General features: G+C 38.8%; 1 protein-coding gene and 1 long non-coding RNA gene across 15 annotated transcripts in view; one reads left to right on the top strand and one right to left on the bottom strand.

Annotated features, from left to right (window-relative positions):
* The window catches only part of PDE4D (phosphodiesterase 4D), a 1,400,346-nt gene that overhangs the window by 651,970 nt on the left and 731,283 nt on the right, over positions 1-17,093 (top strand). The window lies entirely within an intron of this gene.
* The window catches only part of LOC102156594, a 48,503-nt gene that overhangs the window by 15,524 nt on the left and 15,886 nt on the right, over positions 1-17,093 (bottom strand). For 3 of the 4 annotated variants that reach the window (XR_005355548.1, XR_005355549.1, XR_005355550.1), the window contains exon 1: positions 10,580-11,003. This is a non-coding gene — a long non-coding RNA (uncharacterized LOC102156594). Of the gene's footprint in view, positions 1-10,579; positions 11,004-17,093 lie in introns of those variants that run through there. The other variant, XR_005355551.1, reaches the window with a different exon arrangement.

Below are 17,093 nucleotides of genomic sequence, written 5' to 3'. Positions count from 1 at the left end.
AAGCAAACCCTCCTTCCTTCTGTGTTATTTGAGTGAAATTCTGATTGCCAGCTGTATTAGTTTCCTGGGGGTACCCTAACAAAGTATCATGAAATGGGTGGCTTGGAACAACAAGCATTCATTGTCTCACAGCTCTGGAGACCAGAAGTCTGAAATCAAAGTGTCAGCAGGGGCATGCTTCCTCTGAAGGTACTGAGAAAGGATCTGTTCCAGGCCTTTCTCTTGATTTGTAAATGGTTGTCTTTTCTCTCTGTTCTAATCCCTTCTTATAAGGACACCAATTGTGTTGGATTAAGGACAACTTTAATGATGTTATTTTTGAGGGGATACAGTCCAACTCATAACACCAGCTTCTGAACCAGAGAATTACATGGAAGTAGAAGCATGATGTCCCATTGTATGACCTGAGGAAAGTTCCCCTTCTGTGGAAGATGGATTAGATTGGCTGATTTCTGCTATAATATTTTATGTCACACTTTTTTTATGTTTATGAGTGATCTTGCCCACCCTGGCTTCTTTCAGTAGGACCAGCTTTGGGGCCCCAAATGAAAGGATGCACCCAATATCTCTATTTTAACCTCTAAAATGTAATTTTTCTTATTCCTCTATGGCCACAGAAATCAATCAACTTGTCTCTATTATCTTCACATACAGAGGTTCTTCTGTGACATATTTCAGAGAAAACGAAAGCTCTGTAAGATTTTGAAGGCACTGCTTTTTGAATTGTGAGTGCTTAATCAATATTCGATGATAAAAGCAGGTTGACCTTTGACTTTAGCCTCTGTGATTTCACTAGCTAATTCTAACAGCAAACATTCCTAGTGCACAGCAAATGGCCTCACATGGTCTCCTCTCATCTTCACAGACCCCCAGGATGTGAGACCTAGTGTGGGAGCTGGGGAGACTAGGTCTCAGACACACAGGAGCTCTGCGGAGTGGACCAGGGGAGTAGGAGAGGACCACATGTGTCCCTCTAGGAACCATCCATAGTCCCCCCAGGATTTCTCCTCCAGGCTCTGGGAGAGCAGTGCTGCCTCTGTCTGATCCAGCCTCTCCAATGATGATTCGCTTCTACCCATCCAGTTCTTTTCCCAGCTAAGAAAAGTGACATAGGACCAGAATTGACATCGTCAACATTTTCCCCCCACACAATAAATAAGTGGTTCAGTAACTTTTAAGATGTTATTCTTAGAGTTGTTTCAAATACCTTAACTATGTTTGGTTGGTTTTACTATATATTTTACTTGTTTTCAGTGTAAAGAATTCTGTTATGAAGACAACGTAAAAAATAGAGAGAAGGTGGTGAACAAAGCAGGAGGGGGAAATCAATATAATTACAGTGAACATTTATAGGTCAGTGGAGCATAAGCCCTGAGGGAAAGACTCAAAAAAAAAAAAAAAAGAACAAACAGAGCTCTGCAAACCAGGAGAGAGGAGCAGGTCTGAGAAGCCCAGGGGACTTTGCTGTGCCAGCATCACAGATGATAGTTCACTGAAATGGTTTCTCTTTTGTTCCTTCTTTATGGACATCTTGGAGAGGCATTTATGAACCTTTTTCTACTTTAAGAATTTTTACCTCAGTGCAATTCATTCCCTTTCTCCCCCAGGTAAGATTGTTCTTTGAGGGTTCTGAAAATGAAAATGAGGTCAGATTGTGGGGTTTGTTGACCTCCCTCAAAGATAGCTAAAGGTGTGTGTGTGTGTGTGTGTGTATGTGTGTGTGTGTGTGTTCCCACAGCTGTATGTTTGTGCGTATGTTATCTATGCATGCCTGGCTGTGCGCGCGCGCGCGGATATGTGTGCGTGCGCATGCGCATGTGCCTCTGCAGGCAAAGCCCCACACTGGCAGATACCATGTGGTAACCTCCTGCACAACATATGAGCTGTTTAGATTCTTATATTTTTAGAACAGTCCACTGAATAGGTATTTAAATCATATTATCACCATGTATATACCTAAATAGTCACATTTTAAAGATACAATTGCTCTCTGTCACCACATGAGCAAGCCCCTAAGGGGTAAAATAATGTAAAAAAGGCCTTTGTACAGCACAATTCCTGAACAGGCAGATGTTTTTCAGAAGGTATGGATCCCCATACTGATGACGTGAACAGGTCAAGTGGTTAATCATTTGACTAGAACTTTCCTTTGCCATTAAAGTTCCTTGGAATACATTGCTAAAGACCATTCCTGAGGCGCCTGGCTGGCTCAGTTGGAAGAGCATGCAACTCTTGATCTTAGGGTCGTGAGTTCGAGCCCCATGTTGGGTGTGGGGATTAAATAAATACACTTAAAAAAAAAAGAGCAAGACCATCCTTTCTTTTAGGTAATGAGCCATTATGAATGGATCTTCATTCCTTAAAAGATGAGATGCTCAGCCTCAACTGTATTGGCAACTGACCTAAATCAATATGTATTATGAACAAATTTGGTGTTTTTTGTTGTTGTTGTTGTTGTTGAACATCTGTAACTGCTGTTGAAATTTGAGATGGCAAAAATTAACTACTTCTTTATAATCTAACCACACAGTTAGGAAGCGAGTCTCATATTAAATTCTAATTTGTGTGAGGACATTGTTGATTAAACATGTATTATCACACATGAAATAAATTATAAAACCAATTCTATTCCTTCAGGTACTTGGTCACCATTTCTATGTTTCACTTAGGGTAACAAAACAGAATTCTAGGGTCAATATTTTGCCATCCTTATAGACAAAAGTTTTCATTGGTCACAGTGGGACATTGGATATTTCCCAAGGAGTGCTTCTTGTTTCATGGTCTCTGAGTTTATCCCTCCCCTGGAAATTGTACACACACCACTAACTACAACTCCTACAGAAGTTTCCAAGGCTGTGATCAGGCCCCTGTCCTCCTCTAGCTACCTTTTGGACATTTCATTTGACTGGTACTTTTTTTCCTCCCAGAGACTGGGAGAGAGTGGGAAGGGAGGGACAGAGGGAGAAGGAGAGAGAGAATCTTAAACGGCTCCCAGCCCAGCATAGCCCCAGCCCCAGGATCTCACGACCCTGAGATCATGACCAGAGGAAATCAAGAGTTGGACACTTAACCAACCCTGCCACCCAGGCACCCCTGTCTGTTACCTTAACTCTATGTTTGTTAGCAGACTTCCCTTTCCTGCAAAATCAATGCCCCCCCACCACCTGACTTCTCTCTTTCTGTTAACATGGTCCTCATTCTTCCCAGCTAAGCTTGAAGCCTGCAGTCATTTTTGAGCAGAGACGCCTCTTTCAGCTCCCAATTTCCAGCAGTCATTCTGTTTTCTCAGTTCTTCTTTCACATCAATTCCTTTCTTTTCATCTCCTCTTCCCTGAACCAGAGCCACACCATCAACTGTCAGTAGATTTCCTTCTCTGTTTTTGACCCCTTCAGTTATTTTGCATGGTACCCAACCAACCTTCCTAAAACCACCGGGATTAGATCACTCTCCCATTTCAAGATTTTCAGGGAGACTTTCATAGTGGAGAATGTTCAAACTTCCTCACATATTTATCAGGTCCCACCCTCCTTTGTTTTTTGTTTCTTTATCTTTCACTGTGCAAACCTCTATGCCAATTGGACTTTTGACTCAGTCCCTCAAATGTTGCATGCATTGGATATTCCCTGTTAAATTTCTTCCCCCTGTACTGTTCTTGCTGTCCTCTTTTGTTCCATGCCATGTCCCCAATTGTCCCCAACACACACACACACACACACACACACACACACAGCCTCTTTTAGCTTCAACGCTTTTTGCTAATATTTTCAAGTGCTTGGACTTTGTGATTAACAAATAAGTGAGAGTAAACTTTTTGGATGGAGATGTTGCCATTTACTAGTTCTCATGTAGCCTCAGGCTTGTTCTCTAACACTCCTCAGTTTCCAATGACAATGCCTTGTAGCATAGTGCTCGTCCTTAATTCATTTAAGCTCCCTTCTTCTGGTGGTTCTTCCTCTCAGGACCTCTCCATTACAAATTTCTCTCTCTTTTACACCCAGAGCACCAGTTTGGATCATCATGCCTTTGGAAGAATCTCCTTTGCTTCTTTGAGGTGCCTCCTGGATTTGTCTGCGGGACTGTAAATGCTTTGATGATGGTGTTTCATTTTTGAGTAGCCTTGTACTCCCTGTACTGTTTTACACATCCTCTCAGTATTTTCCCATGAGGAGGTGGATATAATCCCTATTTTGTAGGAAGGGAAAGGGAACTAGAAGGCTTCTGGGAGTTGCTTCAGATCACTCAGAAAGCAAATGGCAGAAGCAGAACTTGAATCCAAGTCCTGTGATGCTAAGCACATGGCTGTTGCCTCCTTCTCAGAGCTTTAACCTTAGGGACAGGAACTTATTTTTGATTGCTTACATTTTAGTATTTAAATACATTTCAGTATTTAAATTTTTGACTGCTTACAATTCAGTACATACAGATTAGGGCCCTGTAGGTACTGAATTGTATGGACTAAAATTGAGAAAATACTCTGTAAATATTTTTGAAGAAGTGAATAAATTACTACTACTGACCATAGTAATACTATAAAAATAATCCTGAGAGTTTGAGGGGCAGTTCTCTACATATTATGGGGGTGGGTTACCTTGTGCTTGGCCTTTCCACTATTTATACTATTTCTTTAAGGATTAGCAACACAATGTCTTTATTCTGAGACACACAATCATGCGGTTAAAGGAAGCATTCAGTCCCATCAGCTGAGAAGAAACAGAAATCACACCACAGGTTCTCTAAAGTGGCTTTGTGTGGCTCTGAGCACTGTGAACCCAGCCATTGTATTCATAGCTTTGTAGCCTTTGGCTAAGATCAAGTAGAGTGTTTGTTCTTGAGGCTTTTAACAACTGATGTTTTCTCCATCCAAGGACAACATATTTAGACTGCATGTGCATTAAAGATATTAAGCTCCCTTGACAGAAAATTTTTGAACAAGAGATTTATTTGAATTTTCTCAGATGCCATTCTTCTATTGACATTGTTCCTTTATCGTGCCATGTGGGTTATTTTGTGATGCTGGACATACTATAGTGACAGCCTGCATACCAAAAAAGTATTCCTTAAACAGGGGTAAGGAACATTTTCTTTCTCACAAGGAGTATTGACATTGCACTTTTGCCTCCTTGTCCCTATCACATACACACATCAGGGCAGGGGTAGGAGCGTGGAGGGTAGCTCAGAAGGATCAATGTAAAATAGTAAAAATAAAATTACTATAGGAGAAAGAAACACATGATAGCTACCTGAGGTGAACATGGGGAGTGGTAATAAACAGGAATTTTTCATGATACATAATACATTTTCAATTATTTGACATTCATGTTAGGGTAATTAAACGAAAGATAAAGGAGGATGATAAAAGGACAGAGTATGGAAGAGGAGGAAACAGAATCACCATGGCAGAGGGTGGAATGAAAAACCAGGACAAAGAGAGGAAGAGGAAAGAGAAAGAAAATGAAATATAACGTCAGCAGCTCCTGGGTTCTGAGGTGAGATAGCTGGTCGTAGGTCAGCAGCTTTAGTCACACATCCTGTTATTCACTTTGGGCATCAGAGTACATTTTCACTACCCTTTGAAATTTCCATATACTCTACAATGATTTTAGAGCACTCTTTTTTTTTTTTTTTTTTTTTTTACTGGAAAATTGCTTATCTGCTCTTATTTTCAATCTTGAAGAGTTGGTTTCTTTTAAATTTTATTTTCATACAAAGTCTCGAATGTTTTGAAATGGGTAAAATAATGCATTCAGCTTTGACTCTTTCCATTTTAATCTTAATGCAGGGCCACTTTAACAATTCCACAATGCAGTGGAGTGGCTTCCTTTTACAATAATTGAAATATAATGTTTTAAAATATTCATTAGCATTATTATCATTATTTTGTTGTGTTTAGTCATTTGAAAGCAGACAAGCTTTGACTCACCATAGCTGCATTTTAATCCCGGCTCTACATTTGACTAAACTACCATTGCCTGTAAAATCCTGTGTCCTGGCCTGTAGCAGAGAGCCCGTGCCTGCGCACTTCTCCCAAGGGTGCCGTGATGCCCTGTGTGCCCACATCCCAGGGCTGCATAAAGTAGACAGAAATGATGAGTCCGTTCCTTCCTCCCAGACCCCCCCCTGTGGTACTCCCACTGAGTGAAAAAGAAAATACATAAAGAACTCTTCCTGCCTTGTGATTTCCATTGATCACACTGAGTGCAATAATCACATTAGTTCACAACATACAGAATTGTTTCCAGGGTTGCAGTTCTGGTACTGCTGAGCTCAGAGCAACTTAACCTCAGTGCTGGGTAACATTTTACCTGGACCTGATTCTGCTCCTAGAAGGATGCTGACCCAAACTCCTGCTTTGCAGAACCCTGAATGACCAGGTGAAGGGACAACCTCTGAATGTGACAACCTCTTGGGACCCAAAACACTCCTGGAGACAAATCAAGGATTTCAGCTTTAAAATACCACTTAGATCCATGTTGGGTATATATTCCCCATGTTGGGCATATACTCCCTAGAGGAGATTTACACCTGTATAAAGCTTAAAATATAGTAGCTAATTAAATATTCAGTATGACTTTAAGAAACTCAAAAAAATTACAATAATTCTAAGTAACATTGTTTTCAGCAGACAAAGCCCAGAGAATCTTGAATCTTAGCACTAGAAGGAACATGGACATTATTAAGCCTAATCACGTATTCAGCAGAGACTGCCTCGATCAGGCATCTGATAGCTTTTTCCTGGGAACACAGAATGACCTAACATATTGCCTTTCAAGGAAGCTTGATGTGTCATGAGACAGCTCCAGTCATTTAGAAACCAGTCTTTATAAGGAGCTGTTTGTCTGCCTCTTTGTGGCTGCCCACCTCTGGCCCTTAATTCCAAGTAAGAAATTTCTGCTAATATTTCTTCCTTGAAATGACCTTCACTATTTGGAACAACTGGCATGCCCACTCTTAGTGTATCCTTCTTAGGTTCAGCTTCCCCGTTTTGGAACCCTTTTTCTCATGCAGTACTTCTAGACTCATTAACATCCCCGTTGCTATTAAAACCGTGGCTATCTGCTTTGGGCAACCCCTCCCCAAGCTCAGAGAACAGTGAACTCACTGTCTCTGTGAGATGGTATTTTTACTGTTGAGGTCAGAGAGGTCTAAAATTACATTGGATTTATTTTGGATTTTGTTTTGTTGCTTTTTCCTTTTTATTTATTTATTTATTTATTTATTTATTTATTTATTTTACAAAACCTATGTCTCTACTTAGAACAAACTTAGGATAAAGGAGCATTATAAATCTCCTATACCTATATAATATTTTTTTAAGATTGTATTTTTAAGTAATTTCTGTATCCAATGTGGGGCTCAAACTTCTAACCCTGAGATCAAGAGTCATGCACTCTACTGACTGAACTAGCCAAGCACCCCAGATTTTTAAGAAGAATCTTTACCTTAAATGTTGCCAGACCTTATCAGCCTGTGACAACAAATGAGGTTACAGTAGCTTTAATGATTTAAATTTCATTAGCTTTTGCCCATGTTTGCTGAAGAGGTTTTCCTATACAGTCCAGCTAATTATTTCTGGGAGTTCCCAACAGTGTTTCAAAGGCACAAGTCTCCCTTTATTGGAACCACTGTTCTTGCAATAGGCTCAGCAGGTCCTGCTGCTATCAGAAGCAGGTCAGTAGACCCCATAAGGACATGCTTCTACTTTGCAGCTGCTCTGCTAACACTTTACTTTTTCCCTTTCTTCCTAATACCTTACAAAATTATATGCAACATCTTTTTTTTAAGATTTTATTTTTAACTAATCTCTCTACCCAACGAGGGGCTCAAACTCAAAACTCTGAGATCAGAGTCATGTGCTCCATCAAGGGAGCCAGCCAGGCACCACCACACCCTCCCCACTCCCCAACTTTCTTTTTGCAACATCTCTTTGCAAAAAGAGTTCTCTGCTCTCCCTACAACCCAAGGATTCATCTCTAGAAAGGAATTCAAGTAACAGTCACCAAGTATGTAGCCTTCAGAGTGGTTCTCCCTTTTAATAGCTTAGGCTTTGTTACTCGACTGAGTTTCTGGTGCCCAACTTCTGCTACTGTAGCAAGAGCTCTCTGTGAAGAAGCCACTAACCCTGCTGCAAATAGTCTGTGATTAGATCTTTTCAAACCCTTTTCAAACCTTTCTTCCTCTTGAAAGAAACATTGCACTGTGGACATTTTTGCTAAGTTATTAAACATTCTTCAAAGCCATCATTTTTAATTCCTCCATAACCATCTTACGCATGTTCCATGCTAGAACGTATTGCCCATTTTTCTATTGCTGAGGATCCTAGGTTTTATACATACCCTAGTATTTTAAGCAAGTATTGTGCTCTACCTTGCTCCTATTATACTATAAATTCAGCTCATTTTTAGCATTTATAATTTCATATCTGAACTATGACATTCAGTATATTCATATCATTCATGGATTTTGGCCTTAGATATACATCTTTAAGATGAGCTTCTAACTTTGTAAACATCACACCAAATTTTAGCTGCTTGTAGACCAGCCTTTATATTTCAGGCTGTGGAGCTTCCATCTCATGAAAGTAACGCCTCTTGATGAAAGAGAAATACTATATGCGAGAGTGAATCTCACATTGTAATTTCACTTTAATTTCAGATGTCACTGACTATTAATGTCAGTTGCTAACAGATATATTTCCTAGTAATCACTTCAAACCCTCCTCATTAAACATAAATTATACAAAATGAGCTATGGACTTAAAAGTACCTTTAGGTATGGTCTAGGTTCAGTGACCTAATTTCAACCATGCATCCACTTATCTCTTCCTTCAACAAATCATTTATCATCCTCCATCTATATCCTAGGAACAATATAAATGTTGAATATGAAAAGGTAAGCCACATGGCTGGCTGGCACAGTGAGTAGAGCATGCCATCTCTTGATCTCAGGGTCGTAAGTTTGAGTCTCACATTGGGAATAGAGATTACCTGTTATTTTTTTTTAAAGATTGTATTTATTTATTTGAGAGAATGATAGTGTGAGAGAGAGAGAGAGGGAGGGAGACCATGAACCATGAATGGGGGTGGTGGGGGTGCAGAGGAAGAGAAAGAAGCAGATTCCTCGCTGAGCAGGGAGCCTGATGCAAGACTCCATCCATCCCAGGATCCTGGTATCATGACCTGAACCAAAGGCAGATGCTTAATTGACTGAGCCACCCAGGAACCCTAGAGATTACTCTAAACAACAACAACAACAACAACAACAACAACAATTTAGGAGTGCCTGTCTGGCTTAGTAAGTGGAGCATATGTCTCCTGATCTCAGGGTCATGAGTTCAAGCCCCCACATCCTGCATAGAGTCTACTGGAGGGAGGGGGGAGATAATCCCCAGACACTGTCTTTGTAATATGAATGATAAAGGAATGAATAGAAGTGATAAAGAGCGTGATTCCTACTCTCTGGTAGAAGGATTTCCAAAGAAGTAACATTTTAAGTCATACCCTTAAAAAGAACAAAGCATTCAGCAAGGGATTATGTGGGTGGTGTAACAGACCTGGAAAGCCATAGCATGTTGGGTAAATTTTTATAGCTATAGCTTTAGAGTATACAATACCTCTCTGGTACCCTGAGACGAAGTTGCAAAGATGTGAGTCTGATAGTAAAAACCTTTAAGGACCATAAGAAATGTGCATATTATATACCATGAAAACAAAAAAAATCAAGGTTATTCAAGTAGGGGAATGAGATGTTTCAGAAAGACATTTTTGATGACACTCTAGAGGATGGATTATAGGCTGGAGGCAAGAGATAAGGCTTTTGTCAGTGTGACAGGCTATTTTATTAATAAAACACACAACATATACTCAGATCTATATGAGATAAAACAGATTCCTCTCAACTTGCCCAAGGTTTTTTGGAAAAATGGTACAGTTTTTATTATTGATTCTGTTTATTTACCTGTAGATGTAGTAGAATGATTCTCTATTTCCCTTGAGGAAATCATTAAATAGGTAGGAAATAGAAAAAGTTGAAAAGGGGTATCAGGAACCTCCTTCACCTAGGTTTTATCTGTCTTTTAGAAGGTAACTGATCGAAAGCTATGAAAGTCAGCGTCTCACCAATGCTGTATTTTATTTGATTGGATGATGTGTCAAGAGAATGCCTCAGGCCTCCTTTGTCCATTAACAGGCCAGTTGTGAGTCACAGTCTGGACATGAGGAAATGTTCATTTACTTTTTCATAGTCATGGCAATGAGGCTTTTTTACGCCTAGAGTACTCTCCTGGCCTAAAGTGCCTATTGAGAAGGTTATTTTCAGCCACAGGCAGGGTGCAGAATGTCAAAATATAATTCTGAGAGCTTCATCGTCATTCGGATAGCCTGAGGAAGCTGGGGTTTTACAGCTGCCTGAAACTCACATGCTACATATGATGTGGATCAGCACTATTAATTAGCTGCTTCAGGATTCTTAATGCCCTATGGCTTTGGAAACACTTGTTAACCCACAGAGGGAGGAGAAGAGCTGGAAGCAAATTGGACTGTGGCCTGACTTTATTATAATTCAGTTCAATAACCATCTTACCTTTCCAAATCCTGGTTCGGAATCTGTTGAAAATTACAGCTGATTTTACGTTGTTCTCGGAGGTGATTTTTCCTGAGAGAAGGAGATGGCAGTTCAAGGTTTCTTGAAGTCCCAGAAATGTGAAGAACTACAAAAGAGAATTGGTTGATGGTGCTTTCCACATGTGTACTTTTCCAGAGGCTAGAAAGCAGATGCCAGGGTAGGGTGAAAGGAAGCCAAATGATGTGGAAGGGTACATGTAGAGTGCCCAGGAGTCTGCATTTCTCATCTCCTGCCAAAAGAAACCGTGCCAACCCCCACTGCTCTCCTTCTACCATTCTCACTGCTCAGAGCTGGCACACAAACCCATAACTCTTCTCTTTAATGTAATTCTCATGACATAACCTGACCAACCACATGAAACCCAATCAAGGAAACAACGGTTGTCCTTGGCAACAAACACAGGAGTTGCATCACAAGTAAACCACATTCTTTACTGGACAGAGCAGAATATTAAGAGTATAAACTGCAAAAATATGGCAATATGCTTTATTAACACTAAAAAAAAAGTTTTATCAGAAAGTCTGTATCAATTTTTAACTAGAAAACACATGTTCAAGCTAGTTGTGTTGACACCTTTCCTATAATTGCTATTGCAAACTCTTTTGTTTTAAGCTGGTTATTAAAACAGCCACCTGTCTATTTACTGACATAAAAGTCACTTATGAAAAGCAGCAGCACTTTCCTCATCCTCATCCTCCTAAAAAACACCAAAAAGTGAAAGAGCATTTCAGTAGCTCTCCATTCTTGGCTGAAATGTAATGAGTCAGAGTCCCTTTTGGGAGACTAGGAGAGGTCAGTGATCCTGTCCATTTATACATCATCCAAACCTGGCACTTAGCAGGTACTCAGTAAATGCTGGCTGAGTGCAGGAGGAAGTGAATCAGTGAATGAAGTGCTAATCTTTAGGAATACCTTCCTAGTAGGAGTTTTTTTTTAGTAGGAGACATTTGCTCTAGTCACAAATGAAAACAAAGTATACTCAAATTGTGAGATTATAAGTGGTCTTTCTGTTTCCTGAACTATAGGATCTCAGAAGCACTTCCTATTGTGTTTATGAAGTGAGGGAATGGGGTTTAGGTATGAACTCATGTATTTTCAGACTGTAAATATCATGCCAGTGTTTGAGACCAGAATGTCTTTGTAGTCAAATGAAATTTTCCAAAATGTTGTGTCCATTTAAAGTAGGTTTAGTTGAAGACACTAATTTGGCACAAGGGAAATGGAATTTGTGTAATTTTAATTTTTCAGTGGCTGAGATTGAAATAGACTCCTCCCGAGTCTTGCTTAGTTCCATGTTAATAACCCAAATATGTTATAAAGTATTAACATTAAAACTAATTAGCATAATAAATGAAAAAGGTGACACCTGGTTTACTAATATACGGATTTTAAAAATTCGTGTTTCAGCCCGTCCTGTGCCATGCCCTTCATTATATCCCTCTGTTAGGGCTTGTAAGATTTTACTCTGTACTTTTCTTTTAGTCAGAAAGAACTGAGAGGATCTGGAGCCTCCTTCTGCACATTTAGAATATCATTTGTACTTGACTCTGATCTTTGGTTTTGAATCTAAGACTTTAATTTAGAAGTATAATTGTTAAACAGCCACAAATGCTTTTTGAAATTACTATTTTATTTTTAATTTTGGAAGTTGCTTTTGGGAATGATAGAAATGTACTTCCTGTTCTCCTGGAGAGTTGTGGCCTGTGGAAGGGAAACCCTCTTTCCTTCCTTGACTTGCTGTCACTTATCTCTGATATACATAAATTCTGTTTCAGTCCTAGGTTAGCCCCTTTGTGAGCTCAGACAAGTTGCTTCGCACTTTTTGATTTGTAACACACAATGTCAAGAAGTTTTTAAATGGCTTGCAGGCCAATTAAATGTGCCACATATCAAACTGTATTTGGTAAATACACACCTATGAATTGCACCTTGCTCCAGTTTAGTCAGAAATTGATAGCTTCCCTTTCATATAAAATGAATTATTATGCTAGAGCATGACAATGAATTGAGAATTGGCAAAGAAGCCTGACCAAGGAAGACTTAAGACAGAGAAGACTGAAGAGCTAAGATTGTATAGCACAGGGAAGAAAAGAATGATCTAACCTACCTTTGATTAATAGGTAGTGCTTCATCATGGAGGTGGAAAGCAGATGTGTACTTTTACTCAGGGCAACATAGAATGAACAACCTTAATTTATAGATGCAGATGCTGTTTTAAAATATCGATATTTCTCAACCTGGTGTTATTCTCACACTTGGCTGTGCATTGAAATCATCTCCACTTTGAAAAAATGCTGATGTTGGGTCCCACACTCAGAGATCCTCGTTTATTTGGTTTGGGACATGGCCTGGACACAAATCTAGAAAACTCTCCAGATGCAATTAAGGTTGAGAGCCACTATTCTGTAGATGGAGATATATTAAAATTAGGCCCAATTTGTTGTCTGAGTTCTCCTCATTGTTTATCCAAGGGGTTTGGGCATTATTTCTAGCAGCTCCTGGTTAATGTGAATTATATTACTTTTTTTTAAAGATTTTATTTATTTATTCATGAGAGACATACAGAGAGAGGCAGAGACACAGGCAGAGGGAAAAGCAGGCTCCATGCAGGGAGCCAGATGCAGGATTCGATCCCCGGACCCAGGGTCACGCCCTGAGCTGAAGGCAGATGTTCAACCGCTGAGCCACCCAGGTGTCCCTGAATTTTATTACTTTTGATGGGGTTATGCATTAACACATTTGCACTGTCTTCTAGTGTTAAGATAGTTTGGAAAGGACCATGAAACAATGTAAAGTTGAGGAAGGAAGGAAAGTAGGAATAGGGAAAGTCCCAAAGTGTTAGAAGACTTGCATGGGGTGAGGGGGGCCAGTATAAGCCCATGGAACAAAAAGGAGATGTTGGGTTATCACCTTATATCACATAGCTTGGATTTAAATTTCATGTCTTTTATCCCTAGTTTTAATTACTGCCTGTTTCTAAATACATTGTCACAAAATTCTCAATGATTATTAGAATAAAACTGTTTATAATTCACCAATTCTTAAATGATTTCTCCACTTTGGTGAAGAGGATGCTACATGCATCATTCATTCAACATATAATGGTGAGGTGAAAGGAACAAAATATCAGTGAATCTTTAAATTCCTTTACAATCTCAAGAAAGTAAGATTCTATATTTCCAGGTGCTCCCATGCTAGGTAGGGTGGTTGGTAATCATTAAAGTAGTCATTTCTGTGCTTGTGAAATACTGAAAAAATGCCACAAATTAATGATGAACCTTCTTTCGAAAGTTTTCCCATATAGCATAAACAGTATGTGGTTTGAGTTCAGTAGCTCATGATAACCTCTAGATGTCCATATCCCCTTTCAGGGCTTGCTTAACCACACAAAATACTAGGGTTTGACAAGTTCTCTCTGAAAAAGTGGGACTTAGGCTTAACAGTGATGCTAGCAATATATATCTGATAAAGGCCTCATATTTAGAAGTTATAGAAAACTTTTACAAATCAACAAAACAACCCAATTTTAGAAAATCACAAAAAAAAAACCCCGGCATTTCAAATTAAAGAATATCAAAATGGCCAGCAAGCATCAGTGTTCTTGGGTCTGCCTGTACTGGCTCCTAAGCACCAATTTTTAAATGTTTGTGAATTTGGTGAGCTGTTAAATAACATCATTATTTAAAATTAAATTACATAAACTTTCAGCAAGGTAAAAGCAAAGGTAATACATACTCAAAACTTATCACTCCTAATTATTTTACTACATTTTATTATTGCCCATTTGTCTGTTGTATCTGTATGGAATTGACTGGGGGGGAGGGGTATATTTATAACAAGAAAATCAGCAAATGCTACATCAGGGATTGATTGTTTTGTCGACAGTCTAGACTTAAGAAAGTAGTAGAGAATTTTTTTTAAATTTATTTATGATAGTCAGAGAGAGAGAGAGAGAGAGAGAGAGGCAGAGACACAGGCAGAGGGAAAAGCAGGCTCCATGCACCAGAGCCCAATGTGGGACTCGATCCCGGGTTTTCAGGATCGCGCCCTGGGCCAAAGGCAGGCGCCAAACCGCTGCACCACCCAGGGATCCCCAAGAAAGTAGTAGAGAAAAATGTTAATAATACTGATTAAAATTGAGTGTGTCATATCTGTAGCCATTGTATTTTAAAGAACACACAAAAGAAAATTGAAGAAACTTTCTTCTAGAATTTTAAAACTGTAATCTGATGGAGCAAAGAAATTGCCCTAGGCATGGGCAAATGAGAGGAACTCCAACATATATCTTTGTTGCTTCACTTTTGTCTTACTTGTTAATATAAACCAAAATGTCAACCCACAGTCATGTCAGAACTACTATTGATTGCGACCTCAGTTTGGCTACACTTTCAAGAGTCCAGCAAAACATCAGTGAATGTATTCTGTGAAAAATCAATTGGCATTATGGAATTCCAAATTAAAGACTACTGTGTACTTCTTATTGTTTGTAAATTGTGTGTGTTACATACACTTTATATAGTAAAATTTATAATATACTTTATATGTGTATTTTTCCCCAGATAGTGGTTATTAAACATTTACGATGCCACTGGCCACCTCATAGAGAAAAATACTCATCATCATTATTCACTAGCAAAATGCAGTTAAAACCACAGTAAGATAGTACTATACCTTCATCATAGTGATGACTAAAATTAACTGAAAATACCAAGTGTGGACAAGGATATGGAATATCTGTTTTCACATGGTCCTGGTAGGAGTTTAAGTTGGAAAGATCACTTTGGAAGCTGTTTGGCACTATCATAAGCTAAACATACACATGCCTATGATGCACCTTTCTACTCATGGGCATATAGTCAACAAAATGAGTGCTTATGTCCAGTAAGATATACGAGCAAGAATATTCATTCCAGCTTGATTTATAATAGTCTAAATTGGAAACAGTCTAAATGTCCATCAGTGGTAGAATGGATGCATAAGTTGTGGTATAGTCAAATATTGGGATACTTCAGAGCAATGAAAAAGAGATGACTGTAACACATCATTATGTTTGTTACATGCAAGAAACCAGATGCAAAATGGTATATAGTGTCTGTTTCTGTTTATATGACGTTCAAGAAGAGACACAACTAATTTATGGTGAGAGCAGGTCAAAATAGTGGTTACCTCTGGAGGGAGTGAGTATTGACTGAGAAAAGCATATTCTATATCTTGATCTGGATGTTGGTTACAGGTGTATGTGCATTTAAAAATCAAGCTATACATTTACAATTTTTGTGCTAAATGTAAACTCAGGCTGTATGTCATTTTAAAAAATAAACATTATTTAAAAAGTGGCCCCCAGAACTGAAAACAGTTTCCCAGTTTGGTCAGAACATAGTAAATGTTTACTACCTAGATATGAATTTGTGAATGTCTTCCTCCAGGACTGTGCAGGGCCCATTTGTGCCACAAATCCACCTGCTGCAGCCGTGACTATTGCACTCTACATAATCTGCTTTTGCAGATGCGGCTTTTGATGACATTACTGTTTTTGTTGATTCTGTTAGATCTATTAGATGTAATAACCATAAACCTGAATTATTGTGGACGTTTTTACTTGAGCTATAAGACTTTACATTTCTCCAAATTTGTTTTAATATTTGATCTGCTTTTCCCCCATGAAGATTTTCTTTCTTCTTTTCTTTTTTTTTTTTTTTTTAAGTATTTACCTTTTAGAGCATATTTATTCTTGGGGTTTGATCTTATCATCTAGGACAGTGGCTTTCAAACTTGACTAATCATTAGAATCACTGGAGAAAGTTTCCCAGACCTAACTCTGCTTGTTCTGATTCAGTAGTTGTAGGTTGAGGTTCTGAGTTCTGTTTTAATATTTCCCTTAGAAAATTGTAATGATAAGTCTGGTTTGGGAAACTATTAACCTATCACTTTAGCGATCCTTCCAGCTTTGTGTTAGAGTCAGATACGGTAACAACGAAACACATATCCAGAGAGTAAGAGGTTTGCTTCGAGCCTTAGGACAAGTAGTCCTACTTGTAGTAGAGTGAGGACTGACTTCTAGCCAAGTCCTCTTTCAATCTCACAAAATTATTAACCTAAGGATGCAGTGACACTACTGTCAGACCAGGGTCCAGTGAATTTACAAATTCAGTCCTCATCTGGACCATTAATTTTACTCAAAGAAAAAATTCCACAAAATAGTAATAGAGTCCTGGTCATGCATTGGAAAATTCTATGCTGTTGTATAAAACAGAGACAGGCAAGAATAAATGCTTAACACAATCTATCTTTATTATGGGAAAAGCAATTTAAAACATTTTTCACTGAGTAGTGCTAGAACATTACTGAAAAAGAAAGTTAATGCTTTTTCCTTTGAAAAGGCCTTCTATAACGTGTAGATATCGTCATATTAGAGACACTCCAGGGAAATGCTTGGTCAACTAAAATTGTTAAAGAGCAAAAATTGAATATT

The sequence above is a fragment of the Canis lupus genome, chromosome 2 (genome assembly GCF_011100685.1).
Source record: "Canis lupus familiaris isolate Mischka breed German Shepherd chromosome 2, alternate assembly UU_Cfam_GSD_1.0, whole genome shotgun sequence".
Taxonomy (NCBI): Eukaryota; Metazoa; Chordata; class Mammalia; order Carnivora; family Canidae; genus Canis; species Canis lupus.
This window is presented reverse-complemented; position numbering and strand designations above follow the sequence as displayed.